Raw genomic sequence first — 15,078 nt, 5'->3', positions numbered from 1 at the left:
CCCTTCACGTCTAGCTGGCCTTTTTAGTTGAAAGCAGGTAAGAGAACAGGGGCTGCTTTGGTCTCACTGGAATAAGTGAGAGATGAAAGGTAGCCCAGACTTCAGATGAAAGGGAATGGGAGTGGTAAAATCAGTAGGCCAATTCTGAGTTGGGTCACAGATTGATCCTGCTTTATATACATATTGAGCACGTGTGCAAGAAAACACAGTCTCTTTTATTAAGGAATGCTTGCGATTGATGATACCAGCTGATTGAGTTTGTATATCAAGTCATCATGCTCTACGGTTCTCTTTAGGATCAGGGATCTCAGAATTTAGGGATATTCTTTGCTTACTTCACCTACACACCTTGAGAAGAAAAGCTAGACATTGGCTCTATTCTTAATCTTGGGATGAATGCCAGTTAAGGAAATATTATTTTTTAAATTAATTATTATTATTATTTTTTAGAGAGAGGGAAGAGGAGGGGCAGGGGCAGAGGGAGAGGGAGAGAGAGAATCTTAAGTTGGGCTCCATCTCACGACCCTGAGATCACGACCTGAGCTGGTGAGAGTCGGGCGCTTAACCGACTGAGCCACCCAGGCGCCCTCCTCCTTTTTTTTCAGTTAAGGAAATATTCTGAGTAGGACCTTCCCCTTTTGTTCCTCAGGCTGAAGAATATCATCCCAAGGAGGGGCTGGTTGATTTTTCCAAAAATCCAAGTGCCCCCTACTGTCATCCATGTGCCTGGATGTCAGGGTAGACCTGATGGGAGCTTCTTGTAGCCACTTGGACCTGTATAATCATTTGAAGTAGGAAGGTATTCTCTGCTGATATTACTCTTGTTTCAGTAAAACGAGAAAAAAGGTATTATTTTTTTCCCCTGCTGAAGTTGTCTCTGCAGGAGCCAGAGTTAGCTCTAAAACCTGATGTTAGTTCCTTCGCAGCCATTTTCCAACCTTACAGTGTTATTTCCTGATTACTGGCATTTGATACCCAAAACAGTACTGTGAGAGAATGAAGACATATCAGTTTCCCCAGAAACTGAGACACAAATAAGTCATTTGGCAGAAGTCACCAAGTGTCCAAATTGGTCTGGGAGAACAGACGTTCAAGTTCGAATGCCCATTTCTTCTCATGGTTTGGGGCAGAGGCTCTGTTAGTGGGGCCCCTGTGCTGTGAAATCCCCTGAACATGCTGTGGTCTTTGTGCCCCGCTTTCTGTATAACATAACTGGACAGTGGAAATATATGACTTTCTTTTTTTTTTTTTTTAAGATTTTATTTATTTATTTGAGAGAGAGAGAATGAGAGAGAGAGAACACATGAGAGGGGATAGGGTCAGAGGACGAAGCAGACTCCCTGCCGAGCAGGGAGCCCGATGCGGGACTCGATCCCGGGACTCCAGGATCATGACCTGAGCCGAAGGCAGTCACTTAACCAACTGAGCCACCCAGGCGCCCCAATATATGACTTTCCATTCCATTTCCGCACCTTTCCGTCCCTCCACAGCACATTGTGGCCTGGCTTGGTCTGGCTCTGACCATCATGACCATAATTTCATGAAATTATCCCTCAAGACCTTACCCAGAACCTTCTTACTGCTAAACACAATGGACGCTTCTCAGGCCTTACCTCTCTCTATTAGTGTTGGTGGTGTGGAGCACATCCTACTGGAAACACCCTTTCCTTGCCAGCAACTGCGTGTGCCTTGATTTTCTTACCTCTCTGCTTCTTTTCCATTTCAGTGTCCTTTGCTCATTCTTTACCTACTGATGTTCCTCAGGGTTCTGTCTCAAGTCCTCTTCCCTGTGATTTTACACACTCTCTCTGCACAACCTCAGTCTGTCCTGTCACTGGAACGTCAACATATTTCTGACTCAATCTCTCTAAACTCCAGGGTTCTCTCTTGTCTAATGGGGGTAATTTTACCTGCTTGATGGGATTGTTGTGGAGATTAAATGAGTGATTGTATCTTGCCATTTTGTCATGTGCCTGGCATGCACTAAGTGCTCAATAAATGTCTGCCATGTGGCTGCTGCCACCCCCAGTCTTGCCCCGTGCCCTTCTCTGTGCCCCGTTCTGTGCCCCTCTCTGTGACCCTCTCTGTGCCCCACTCTGTGCTCTGCGTTGCCACCAGACTTAATCTTTCATATGCAGATCTGATCACTGCACCATCCTCAAATGGCTTCTCATTACTGTTAGAATAAAATCTAAACACCTTGTCTGATACTTAAGGCCCTGCAGTAGTATTCCTACCCCCATATTTCTCCAACCTTGTTTTTCCTTTTTCCTTTACATCTCAGCTTAGATACTGTTTTCTCCTGGTAACCTCTGACAGTCCCATAACTTTAGGGTGGGTTAATTATCCTTTCTTCTCATTAAGGGATCCCACCCTAGCCCTTATCAGCTCATCCTGTAGTTACTTATATTTCTATCCAAACCTGTAATAGTCTCTAAGATTTGGGAGCTTAGGGGCTGGGTGCATTTCAATCACTTTCTCTATTTCTGTAACTAGCATAGTATCCGGCATTTAGTAGGTATTCAGGAAATATCTGTCGAATGAATGAAAACTTCCATCTTTCAACACTAAATTTTATACTAACGTAACTTTCTAAGTCAGCCTAGATGTCTCACTTAATTCAAGGTAAACCAGCTATTCCTTTATTTGTTGCAGACAAATTTTTAAAATAGTATAAAGGAAACAGTATGTTAAAATACAACCTGTATATCATTGAAGTAGAAGGAAATAATAGTTTTTATTCCTAATTTGTGAATTTTGTCAGATTTTTTTTTTTTCTCATTTAGACTTGGATTTTCTCCATAGCTTATAATTCTAATTTCTAAGGCAAGTGGAAATGTTGCTGTCAGTATAGCTTATTTGTAGTATTAGGGCCACATCGAGCTGGTTCTGGGAAAGTTTCCTGGCATGAGCAGAGAAACAAGTGTTTGGAAAATTTGGCTCTTCAGAGGTAAATGACTCTCAGGTTATCCAGTTGTATTTCTCAGAATTATACTCAGGTACTGTGTGCTAGTTTCTTTCTCTCTTTTTTTTTTAAGATTTTATTTATTTGAGAGAGAGAGAGAGATATTGAGAGAATGAGTGGGAGGAGGGGCAGAGGGAGAAACAAGCCCCCCAGTGGGTAGGGAGCCTGACGTGGGGCTCCATCCCAGGACCCTGGGATCATGACCTGAACCGAAGGTGGAAGCTCAACCGACTAAGCCACCCAGGCACCCTGTGTGCTAGTTTCTAATTTTTTTCATCCACGCTTACTTTCCTTAATCTGGCAAATTAATGATTGTTATACATTGAGCATCTTACATGTCCAAAGCCTTGGTAGGGGTTGAAGAAGATATAAAAAGAACACACACATCCTTTCTAGATCTTCATGTGACCTTATTAAAGAGATACCCATTTTCACGAATGGATGATAATACAAGGAAGCACACAGTGAATGCCAAAAATACTGTGGGCATAGTAGTCTAGTGAGCATAGCAGTATTAAGCAGAGGAGGCAGGGCCCAAATGTTAGCACACATCGGAGTTGGGTACTTTGAGAGGAGATACATCAGCATTCTAGGTGGGGGGCATGGGGTGTGCAAAGTCACAGTGAATGTAAAATACAAGACTTATTAAAACTTTTTATTAGAATAGAGAGTTCAAATATGCTTTTGGATGATGGTAAAGAGAGTAAGGAAGATTGGAGACAGATACTTGAAGTTCTTCAGTGTTTGGACTTCAGATTCTTGGCGGAAGAGAAGTTTTTTGTTTTTGTGTGGGGAGCCATTTTGAGTAGAAGAGTGACAATGGCAGTTTTCAGCAGAAACCATCTTATGGGGATGTAGGATAAGCAGGGTGAAAAGTATATTAGGTAAGATCAAATAGAAGCTCCCAACTTGTCAGTTAAGTGGTATGTAGGGGTCTGTGTGTCATTCTTACGTGCCAGACCAAAGTTTGTGCCCCTTTGTACTCTTAACAATTATTGAGAACACCAAAGACCTTTAGTGTATGTGGTTTATATCTATTGATATTTACTATTAGAGAAATTAATGTTGACAAAATTTTTTTTTTAAGATTTTATTTATTTATTTGAGAGAGAGAATGAGAGAGAGAGAGAGAGAGAGCACATGAGAGGGGGGAGGGTCAGAGCGAGAAGCAGGCTCCTCGCTGAGCAGGGAGCCCGATGCAGGACTCGATCCCGGGACTCCAGGATCATGACCTGAGCCGAAGGCAGTTGCTTAACCAACTGAGCCACCCAGGCGCCCGACAAAAATTTTAAATACTTATTCCATAGATTAAAAATAGCATTAATAAGCCCATACTATGTTAACATTTTTGATGAAAACGTAACAGTATTCTCCATGACAAAAAATTAGTGAGAAGAATGACATTGTTTTACATTTTTGCAAATCTCTTTACTATCTGGCCTAGTAGAAGACAGCTGTATTCTCATACATGCTTCTGCATTTAGTCTGTTATGACGTATGTCACATAGCCTCTGGAACACCCATTGTTCATTCATAAAAGAATGAAAGTGGAAAAGGAAAATGCTGTCTTAGTATTATTATAAAAATAAGTTTGACCTAATATATTCTCTGGAAGGGTTTTGGTAACCCCTAGGGGTCCCTGGATCACACTTTGAGAACCACTGTGCTAAAGGCTTGTCATAAAATTGGGGCTGTGATGGATAAAGTCATTCCTTGTATGCAGAGGTAAGATGACTTTGAAGGATGAACTCACTCCTGGTGGCATTTGCCCCAGCCTTGCCTGGAGAACAGTCATACCTTCTACAACTTAATCCTGGAGGGACTGAGTGGGAGGCCCTTGGTGAGCAGCAAGGCCCAAAGACTTTTTGAGCCTGGCAGCAAATACAAGAAGGTCATCCTCACAGGTGTTGGAAAATAGGGTAGCTTCTGCCATCTGGAGGCAGGTCCGGGTCAGAAAGTCAAGAATCCAGACTCAGTGTCTAGGCTCTGATACAATGCCAAGCCTTTAGAGGTGAGAGGGCCTTAAGAAACTGAATGTGGATGGGATAGAGCTGAGAAATGTGTCCGTAGCTACGGTGAAATCAGAAAACTTTGTAAACCTCTTTTAAAAAGTGTATCATGGCGTTAAAATCCCTTTTTCTTTAGTAAAATTAAAAAAAAAAAATTCCAACTTGTCTTAATTGTGTTTGGAGGAACCTAGAAAAAGAGACTTAAGAAACTCCCCATGATCTAACTTTATTTTTCTAATTGAGATAGGAATACATATATATTGTCTAAAACTTTGGCAAATATTGCGAAACAGAAAGGAAAAAATGAAAGTCACGCGTAATTTCGTCACCCCGAGATAAACACTGTTAATACTTTGAAGGACACGTGTCCAGATTTTATTTAACCTTATTCATAGCAATGATGTCACTCTGTGCATATTATTTCATGATAATCTTATTTTCCTGAACAATGTGTCATAAAACAAGGTATCTTCTTTAATTAATTAATTTACTTATTTTTTAAGATTTTATTTATTTATTTGACAGAGAGAGACATAGTGAGAGCAGGAACAAGCAGGGGGAGTGGGAGAGGGAGAAGCAGGCTTCCCGCTGGGCAGGGAGCCCGATGCGGGGCTCGATCCCAGGACCCCGGGATCATGACCTGAGCCGAAGGCAGATGCTTAACGACTGAGCCACCCAGGCGCCCAAAGTATCTTCTTTAAATAGCATATCTAGGAAAGGCCCTTTCTATCTTCTTTTAAGGAGTAGTTTGGAGAGTGAATGTGAACGTGTGCACGTATGTGTATGTGAGTGTGCATGTGTGTGTCTGTGTGTGCATTCTGGGTGGGAATGCATCAGCACCCTAGTGCCTTCGGTGAGAAGTGTAAGAAAACTTGAGGGGAGAAGTGGAAAAACGAACTGGGAAAACCGAGTTGGGAATCACTTGATTAGCCATTTCTTAAACTTAGAGATCACGTGTCTAGAATGTTTTTTGCTCAAACCTTAGAAAAGTCTGTCTTAGCTCAGTAAAATAGTTGTGAGAAAACTTTGGAGAGGAAGTTAAGGGGGGAAAAGTTCAAGAGAACATTGGTAAGTGTGACTCAGTGCACATGTGCACTGAGCAATATCAAGGAGGTTCGGAAATGGTAAGTACTCTCAGTTCCTGGTGACTAAGCTTTGGTCATTCCATTATTGCCTCAGTAACAAATCTGGAAGTGTGTTTTCAGTCACTCTGACTTTGAACACCCTACTTCCAGTGTGCTTCTATGAGCCACTGCTTATGAGCTTGTACAATCACCCTGGAAAGGATAAAGGCATGGGACTCCTCCCTTGTTCCAGGGCCAGAAGTGCCCCCCACCCCCGACTGTTAAACTCCAACTACTATTTAAGTTGTTCTTTTGGGAACTTTGGCTAGTTGCCGTATTTGAAACATTCTTCTGTATACTTCACTTTCTGCACTTGTTTACTTTTCGTAATTTTGTTCAGGTTACTACTATGAACTTAAAATGTTTTGGCAATTGGCTTTTAAAAATACCATGAAGACGAGTGAGGAGCTCATTCATGCATTTACTCATTCACTCATTCAACAAGTATTTCCTGAACCCTACTGTGTGCCAGGCACACAGTATTATATTATTAGTATTAGTGTTCGTGAATACTGAGGTAAACATGATCTCAAGGATTCCAGAGGTTTCTCTCCCATCACATAATTATTTTGGATCTTCACTTTTTCCTCCTCTTAATATGTTCCTAACAATCTATGGCCACTTGTACTGGTCTCATGGTCCAGTATGGTTATGCGATGGTAGCTCGGGTGGATGAATTAACCAGTTGCCTTCTCTGCTTGAGTTGCAAAAACACGGACTTTAAAATAGTAACAGGGAAGCAAAGCATTCAAAATGGCACACATCCAGGTATTCTAGGTTTGATGAACCTGTTACAGGAGGACTTCAGGGTAGTGTCAGCAGCCGGGCATAGGTGGCAGAGAGGGTTGTGCCAGGTTCTGGGCTGTGTGCTGCTCGAGTGTGGTCCTTGTGCCTGCCCAGCATTCCTGTTTGGCTGATGGGTAGGAGGGCTATTTGAAAGGCAAAGAATCACAACCATCATGCATTTCCTTCTTAATTCTCACCACGGTGAGAACACCTGGCTCATGTTCGATGGTTTTTGAGATCTCTCTTTGGGTATAAGGCTAAATATGATCTAAGAGTAATTTAACTCTGTGACTCAAGTCACTTTAGGGACAACAAATATACTCCTCACCAGGGTCTAAATGGTTCTCTCTTTTATTATTTGTGTTCTTCTCCGTGTTCAACCAGCAAAACAGGGGCATAGCTGCACGAGGATGGGCTTAGAAGTCAGAAAACGCTCAAAGTCGTTGGTCTGAATTCTGTCGTTAACAGTTATAAGTTGTTTCATCCTGGACAGTTTACTTTTTTCTAAGACATGATGTCTTCATCCCAGATTTCTCCTTAAATCTACTTTAGTCATTGATGTGGGGATTAGACGAATATAGCTTTTCTGTGCTTCTCAGTACTCCTATAATAACTATGGTTTATAAAATTCATTTGTCAACTAATCACATACTTATTTACATTACTGATTTCTGCCTAATGTAAGTTTTTGTGGCTCCTGTCTTATCTCTCCAGCCAGCAAAAGCACTGAACGAACACTTTGGACTCAGCGCATGTATCTTGTTCTTCAGGAAGCCTTCCCAGACCTCTTCCCTCACAATAGCTCGGACATATCTTTACTATTCCCCTTCCTACATTGTACTATAGCTGTAGTATTTGTATATATATGTTCTATCTACTGAATGGTGAGCGTATTGAAGATGGAACCATGTATTATTCTCAACACCTATCAGAATACCTGGCCCAGAGAAGATGTGGATCGTCCTGTGTTTGGTGAATGAATGAATACATGAATGACAGTGAGGGAGGAGTGGGACTGGCTTTGACGAGAGTAGCACAGATGAAGATTTTGGGTGGATTCTTATTCAAACTCTTACCTGTCGCATCTCTTCAAAGAACAGGAGATGAGTCATTCACTTGGAGTCTGGGGAAGGGTGAGTTGTTTGGCTTTCATCTCAGCTCCATACATGGAAAGTTCCAGAAGGTAGCTGTAGTTCTTGCTGTCAAACAACAGGTGTGCAGGGCAAGGCAGGGTAGAGGAGTCACTAAACGAAAAGGGGTTAGACAGGGTTTTTTCAGATTCAGATTCTAGTTCCAATTTTACTCCTGGCTCCCCTGGGGCTTGGTGATGAAATTTAAGGTTTGTGTGGCTCAGTTATTTGACATCCTAAACAACAGCCTGGACTAGGTGTTTCATTCTAATTTTGATTGTCCCTGAGTCTAAGTGCATTACAAGGTGCTCTCTCTTCCTACATTTACCCTCATAAGAGAGAACACAGCCACACCTAGCAGCGTTAGTTCTTACTGGGTTTGTGAATTGCTCAGCTTCCACAGAAGCACAATTCATGGAAAAACAAAATCTGAAACCATCTTTGGGGTGACTTTTGAATGGGATGATATTTCACTTCTGGTGTGGTGGTGAAGGCCTTGGCACAGTGGATGTGGGATCGGGTGGTCGTAGCGTTCTGTATTATTTAATCTGTGCCATTTGACTAGAGAAAATAGCCTATGTGTTGAGAAAAAGAGGAATGGAGAAGATTTAAAGAGTGGAAAAGCTTATCTTTTTGTTTTCCCATAGGTTCTGGATGTAGCATTCATTTCCTAGTTTTGAAAATGTCTTTTGAATGATTATTTATCAATCAAGACTCTTTCATTTTTAAGTGAAAAAACTTAATCTTAATTAGCTTAAATCACAAAGGCAGTTCATTGTCTCAGTTCACTGGAGTCAAGCTTTAGGCACAGCTGTATCTGGGGGATGAGCGATGGTATTGGAAACCTGTCTGTCTCTATGCATTAGTTCACCTTTTTCATGCTAGAAAAGTGGCCTCAGGAAATCCCAGACTCATAGCAATCCTAGTCAAAAAAGATTTTTTCCAGTTGCTCTACCGGACAGTGGGCAGGTGTGGGATGTTCCCTGGTCAGCCCCAGCTACATCACATGGAAGGAGGCTCCCGTGGCAGGAAGGTGGTCTGTTGCTGGATGATGGGGATCTCGGACAGGCAAAAATAACAGGCATTCAGTACATTTTACTGACCTAGATGATTTCTTCTGTTTGGGGCTTATATTACTCTTTCTTGTTCTCTGGCTCTCTCTTACTGCTTTTGCACAAACGATATATGTGTTCCCAAAGCTTTCTCTTCTTTCTGTGCTCTGTCTCCTGATGATCTCCTCCCCTCCCACTCATCTCTTATCTCCTCACAGAAGACAGCCCCGTCCTTATCTCTGGCCTGACCTTTCTCAGAAGAAGCTCCCTCATTATTTCTATCTGGTGTCCCACAGGCATTATCACTTAAAATGTCTACAACCAAACTGGCAACCATCCTCCCAAATGTGTTTCTTTTCCGAGGTCCCCCAGTCACACTGGTGGCAATATCCTCTGTCTACTTTCTCAGAGGTCTAACCTCAAAGTTGTTTTTGACGATTTCCTCTGCATATCATTTCTATCTTATAGGAACTTCCCTAGTTCTTTATCATTATGTTTCACGAATTTATCACTTTTTCTTTGGTTTTATAGATATGGGTGTGAGATTTATTTCTGCCACAATTATTAGGTTTCTTGATGGAGGGTCTTAGGACTTACTTACCTTTGTGCGATTTTTTTCTTGGTTGTCATCCTTTAGCTTCCCCACCTTCCCCTTCTCCCATCAATATTATACCCAGATTTTATGATTCCAGAAGTATTTGTGGGACGAAGGAAGGCATTTATGCCATGCGTCGTACGATTACACGGTTATGATACTATAGCATAGTACAACAGTAGTTGAAGCAGTAAAGACAGATTTTATTCCAGAACTGGGCTCAGTTCCAAAGACATCAATGGACAAGTGGGGATTTATAGCTGAGGATCAGGGTGGGGGTCAATGAATGGAAAATTACTACAGAGAAACATCACGGGTGGGTGGGGCGGATTTTGGTTAAGCAAACTTAATAGGATTCTTGCTGAAGGCAGACCAGGGTGATCAAATATCAAGGATGGAGGATTCTCTCTAAAGTAACTTAACAGGATTCTTGCTAAAACCGGACAGTGCAGGCCCTATAAGGATGGACGCAAGACTGAGGCCTCATGGGCTTAGAGGAGCCTGATCAAAGTTTAGTCAAGGACAGCCCCTGTGTCATTACCCATGCTGTGTAATTTCAAATCTTACCTGACTCTTTGGCATTTATCATAAGCAGGTTTTAACTCTACAAAATGCTGGAGGAGGAAGTTGCCTTTATCATTCAACCCTGCCCCGTCCCCTCCCTGCACCAGCATTTCCAGAAAGATATGTCTGGGAAGGATGCAAAAACAGCAAAAAAAACCCCAAAATTTCCGATTAGTCAGAATTGGTGAGGAAAAAGGAGTAGGAGAAGTAGAAGAAGAAATGCATGGAACTCTTTGGTTAAATGGTTTTGAATATAATTGGAGATCTCATGTATGATATGAATCTCAACCCCCTTACCTTTACTACTTCCTTACTTTGGCACTTCATCTACAGAAGACCCATTTGAGATCCCCTTAATGTGGCAAGAGACTCAAGGAGTTTAACTCAGACACTGAGAAAATGTCTTTAAGAAAGACGTCAACCCACTGAATACTAGGGTATCTGTTGGTTGGAGTTTGCCTCCTGTAACACAAAGCTCAAAGGGCCGCAGCAAGCAGCAGGGTGGTACCCTCGAGAATAGCAGTGTTGTAAAAACAAATAGATGTAAAGAAAAAAGCTCAGTACGTAAATGTAAAGCAGATGGTAGAAAAGCTCAGGAAGTTTTATTAAGACACATATTATTCAGACACATCATCCTGGATCCTTTCATAAAGAGACCTTGTGGCTCCTACTGGTTTCATAATTTCTTCCTTGTTTGTTTTGGAGGCGAAGGGGTATGTTTGAGAGGATGTTTGACCTTCCTCAACCGTTCCAGCTATTTTGTTGTCACCTCACTGTTCAGGCACTGGGCTCTCATCCTGTTTGCCCCTGCCCTGAGAAACACCGCCCTTTCTTAGACAACTGCTTCCTTTGTTGCAGGTTCAACTTTGTTAAATCAAAGCATTATGGAAATTGAGATTGTAAAGCCAAATAGGTGGCTGCATAAAGCTATTGTCATCCCACTTGCTGGTCGGTGGCTATTTTATTTTAAAATTTATTTATTTATTTATTTATGTTTATTTATTTATTTTTTACTGTTATGTTAATCACCATACATTACATCATTAGTTTTTTTTAAAGATTTTATTTTATTTATTTATTTGAGAGAGAGAGTGAGAGAGAGCACAAGAGGGGGTAGGGTCAGAGGGAGAAGCAGACTCCCTGCCGAGCAAGGAGCCCGATGCGGGACTCGATCCCAGGACTCCGGGATCATGACCTGAGCCGAACGCAGTCGCTTAATCAACTGAGCCACCCAGGTGCCCTACATCATTAGTTTTTGATGTAGTGTTCCATGATTCATTGTTTGCGTATAACACCCAGTGCTCCATGCAGAATGTGCCCTCTTTAATACCCATCACCAGGCTAACCCATCCTCCCACCCCCCTCCCCTCTAGAACCCTCAGTTTGTTTCTCAGAGTCCATCGTCTCTCATGGTTCATCTCTCCCTCCGATTTCTCCCCCCCTTCATTCTTCCCCTCCTGCTATCTTCTTCTTCTTTTTTTCTTAACATATATTGCATTATTTGTTTCAGAGGTACAGATCTGAGATTCAACAGTCTTGCACAATTCACAGCACTTACCAGAGCACATATCCTCCCCAGTGTCTATCACCCAGTCACCCCATCCCTCCCACTCCCTACCACTCCAGCAACCCTCAGTTTGTTTCCTGAGATTAAGAATTCCTCATATCAGTGAGGTCATATGATACATGTCTTTCTCTGATTGACTTATTTTGCTCACCATAATACCCTCCAGTTCCATCCACGTCGTTGCAAATGGCAAGATTTCATTCCTTTTGATGGCTGCATCATATTCCATTATATATATATGTATATATATATATACACCACATCTTCTTTATCCATTCATCTGTCAATGGACATCTTGGGATCTGAAGGGGTACGTGCACCCTGATGTTCATAGCAACAATGTCCACAATAGCCAAACTGTGGAAAGAGCCTTGATGGCTATTTTAAATAAATCACACTTACCATTAATTGAGTTTTGCCATACTGCTAGGATTCTGTGATTATTCTGTCCTTATTCTCATAAAGCAAGGCCTAGAGTTCTTTTTTTTAAGTTTTTATTTAAATTCCAGTTAGGGGCGCCTGAGTGGCTCAGTTGGTTAAGTGACTGCCTTCGGCTCAGGTCATGATCCTGGAGTCCCGGGATCGAGTCCCGCATCGGGCTCCCTGCTCAGCAGGGAGTCTGCTTCTCCCTCTGACCCTCCCCCCTCTCATGTGCTCTCTCTCTCTCATTCTCTCTGTCTCAAATAAATAAATAAAATCTTTAAAAAAAAAAGTAAATAAATTCCAGTTAGTTAACATACAGCGTTATATTAGTTTCAGGTGTAAAATGACAAGTGCGCCCCTTAATCCCCATCCCCTATTTTCCCCACACCCCACCCACCTCCTCTCTGGTAACCATCAGTTTGTTCTCTAGAGTTAAGAGTCCGTCTCTCCGTTTGGCAAAGCCTAGAGTCTTGTTGTCTCTCCACCTCCTTGTTCTTTCTGAAGACTGAGCAGTTGCCACTGTCAAAGTATTATTATCCATGACCACCTGTCCAGCCAAAATTTCTACACAGACGCTTCACAGATCATCAAGACTCCAAGCTGTTTTAAAGTACTGATTATATGTTCCTTTGGCTACACGAGTTTTACCCCCAACTGTATGGAGGAGAGTGTCTTTAATGATGTATGCAGCACAATTAAAGCATTTTTGAGGGCAGTGACTTTCAAACTCTTCACTGCCATTTACGGTAAAAAAAATGCATTTTACATTGTGATCCAGTATCTCTGTGCATGCTATGTAATTGGAGCAAAAGTTTCACTAAATAATACTTACTCTTGTGATGTGTGGTATGCTCTGTAGTTTCTCTTATATTTTTTAGCTCCTTACAAAATGCTGACTGTGACATTGTAAGTGGATTTCCTGACCCGCTAAGGAGTCACCATCCGAGTCTGAAAAGAAGTGCTTAACAGCCATCAAGTTTTAGGAAGTCTTAGTATGTTAATTCTGAGAAGACTTTGGAAATTATCTATGGGCAGCTTCCCCTTTTTATCCTGGGTTAGAGTTGGAGGAACTTGAAGTCCAAGTAGGTTAAGAATTTCTTGTAGGGAAACAGGGCCGTTTTATGTTTATGCTGCCGTAGTCATTTATTCCTGGAACCGTGCCATGCTGTGTGGGCAGTTTGACCACATGGACTCTAATTTTTGAGTTTAGCCATTATGCTCCTGGGTGGCTTCATGGTAACGAATAAATTATTCCCACTTTCCTTCGCCCAGTCGAGCTATTTTCCCCCTCCTTTAGCTTATTATCCCCCTAGTCAGCCAAAGGGAAGAATGTAGCATTCTTCCCTTTGAAGGGAATGGAGCATTGAGAGTGGTGAGTCTCCTCTTCTAGGGATGGTATGTCATGAATCCAAATCCATTGTCATGGCTTGAATGTAATAGCTTTAAGCACATACTTAGGCATTAAAAAAACAAAGAAAGAAGTCTAAATGTGAACTTTCTTTAAGGCATTTGCAATTTTAGTTTTGACATGTGCACACATCTTGGTGTATTTGATGTTTTTTCTTCTTAATAATCAGTAGTGATCTTTTTTTTACCCACATCTTAAGTTTTTAGTTTCATTGTTTCTGTTGTAAAGGGAATCACAGAGCTTCAAGGTCAAACAGTTAACATCAACTTTTGAGTTCTCAAATGCCATTCATAGAGTGTTTGTCAGCTTGCGCTGCCGTAACAGAATACCGTCAACTGGATAGCTTTAACAATGGAAATTAGTTTTCTCGCAGTTCTGGAGACTGGAAGTTCAAATCGAGAGGTCAGAGGGGTCGATGTCTGGTAAGGGCTCTGTCTTTGGATTGCAAATGGCTGCTTTCTAGCTGTCTACTCCCATGGTGGAGAGAGAAAGGGCAGGCAAGCTCTTCGGTGTCTTGTCTTAGAAGACCACTAATCTAGTTGGACTAGGACACCACTCTCATTAGCTCATCTAACCCTAATTATTTTCCAAAGGCCCCAACTTTAAGTATCATTATAATAGGAGGTAGGGCTTCAATATATGAATTTTGGGAGAACACAGTCCAGTCTGTGGCGCAAAGCCAAGTAAAACCTTAGTGGGGTTTAAATATTGGCTGAAGCATGCAAAGAACTTTTCTGAATTGTACTTATTAAAAATAGACTCTTCTGTTTGAGTGAATGGATATTTTTCACAGTCTGTAATTCTTACGATGATTATTAACCACAGTAACACATTTAATTTCTTTTATATTCTCAATAATGCAAGTATGTGGATGATAGTTTACAGTTAAAATATGCCCAAGAATAAAATGATACCTTTAAAAAGTGATTTTCATAAAGAATTTTTTCCTGAAAAATTTTATTAATAGTTAATGAATTTCTAAACAGCCTAGCACTATTTTCAAAACCTTATATAGTAGAGAAAAGCTACCCACCATCACTGAGAACAATACATATTTTAGCAAATAACCATATTTGCTAAAGACATACTTTAAAACAACTATTATATGTTGGAATTCTTATTGCTGACTAGAAGCATGGATGGGTTTCTTAATTAAGAAACTGTAAAGGAGCCAGGTGTTTGTCTACAAGAAATCTCACAGAGAGTTACTCCAATAGCCTACACAAAATATCCAATCTAAAGACAGAGAGGAGAGATTGAGAATATAGAATCCTCTTAAAGCTTTTGATTTGAAAGCTATTGGTCTACTTTTAATGTTTGTAAAGTCCTTGGAAACCCCCAAACCAGTTCTTACCTTTTTTGCTGCCATAGGTAGACTATTGATCAAGAAGGATTTTTTTGTTTTGCTTTGTTTTTTGTTTGCTATTTTTTTCTTGTTTCTAGGTTTAAAGAGGT

The 15,078-nt window shown here is 41.2% G+C and overlaps 1 protein-coding gene across 3 annotated transcripts in view; it reads left to right on the top strand.

The window, feature by feature from the left end:
• The window catches only part of SLC39A8 (solute carrier family 39 member 8), a 72,452-nt gene that overhangs the window by 10,606 nt on the left and 46,768 nt on the right, over positions 1-15,078 (top strand). The gene's annotated exons all lie outside the window — the stretch shown is intronic.

This window comes from Mirounga angustirostris, unplaced genomic scaffold (assembly GCF_029215605.1).
Source record: "Mirounga angustirostris isolate CCGP_5_RB_7025 unplaced genomic scaffold, mMirAng1.0.hap1 SCAF_2, whole genome shotgun sequence".
Lineage (NCBI taxonomy): Eukaryota > Metazoa > Chordata > Mammalia > Carnivora > Phocidae > Mirounga > Mirounga angustirostris.
The sequence above is the reverse complement of the archived record's forward strand: the minus strand, read 5'-3'. Positions and strand labels throughout refer to the sequence as shown.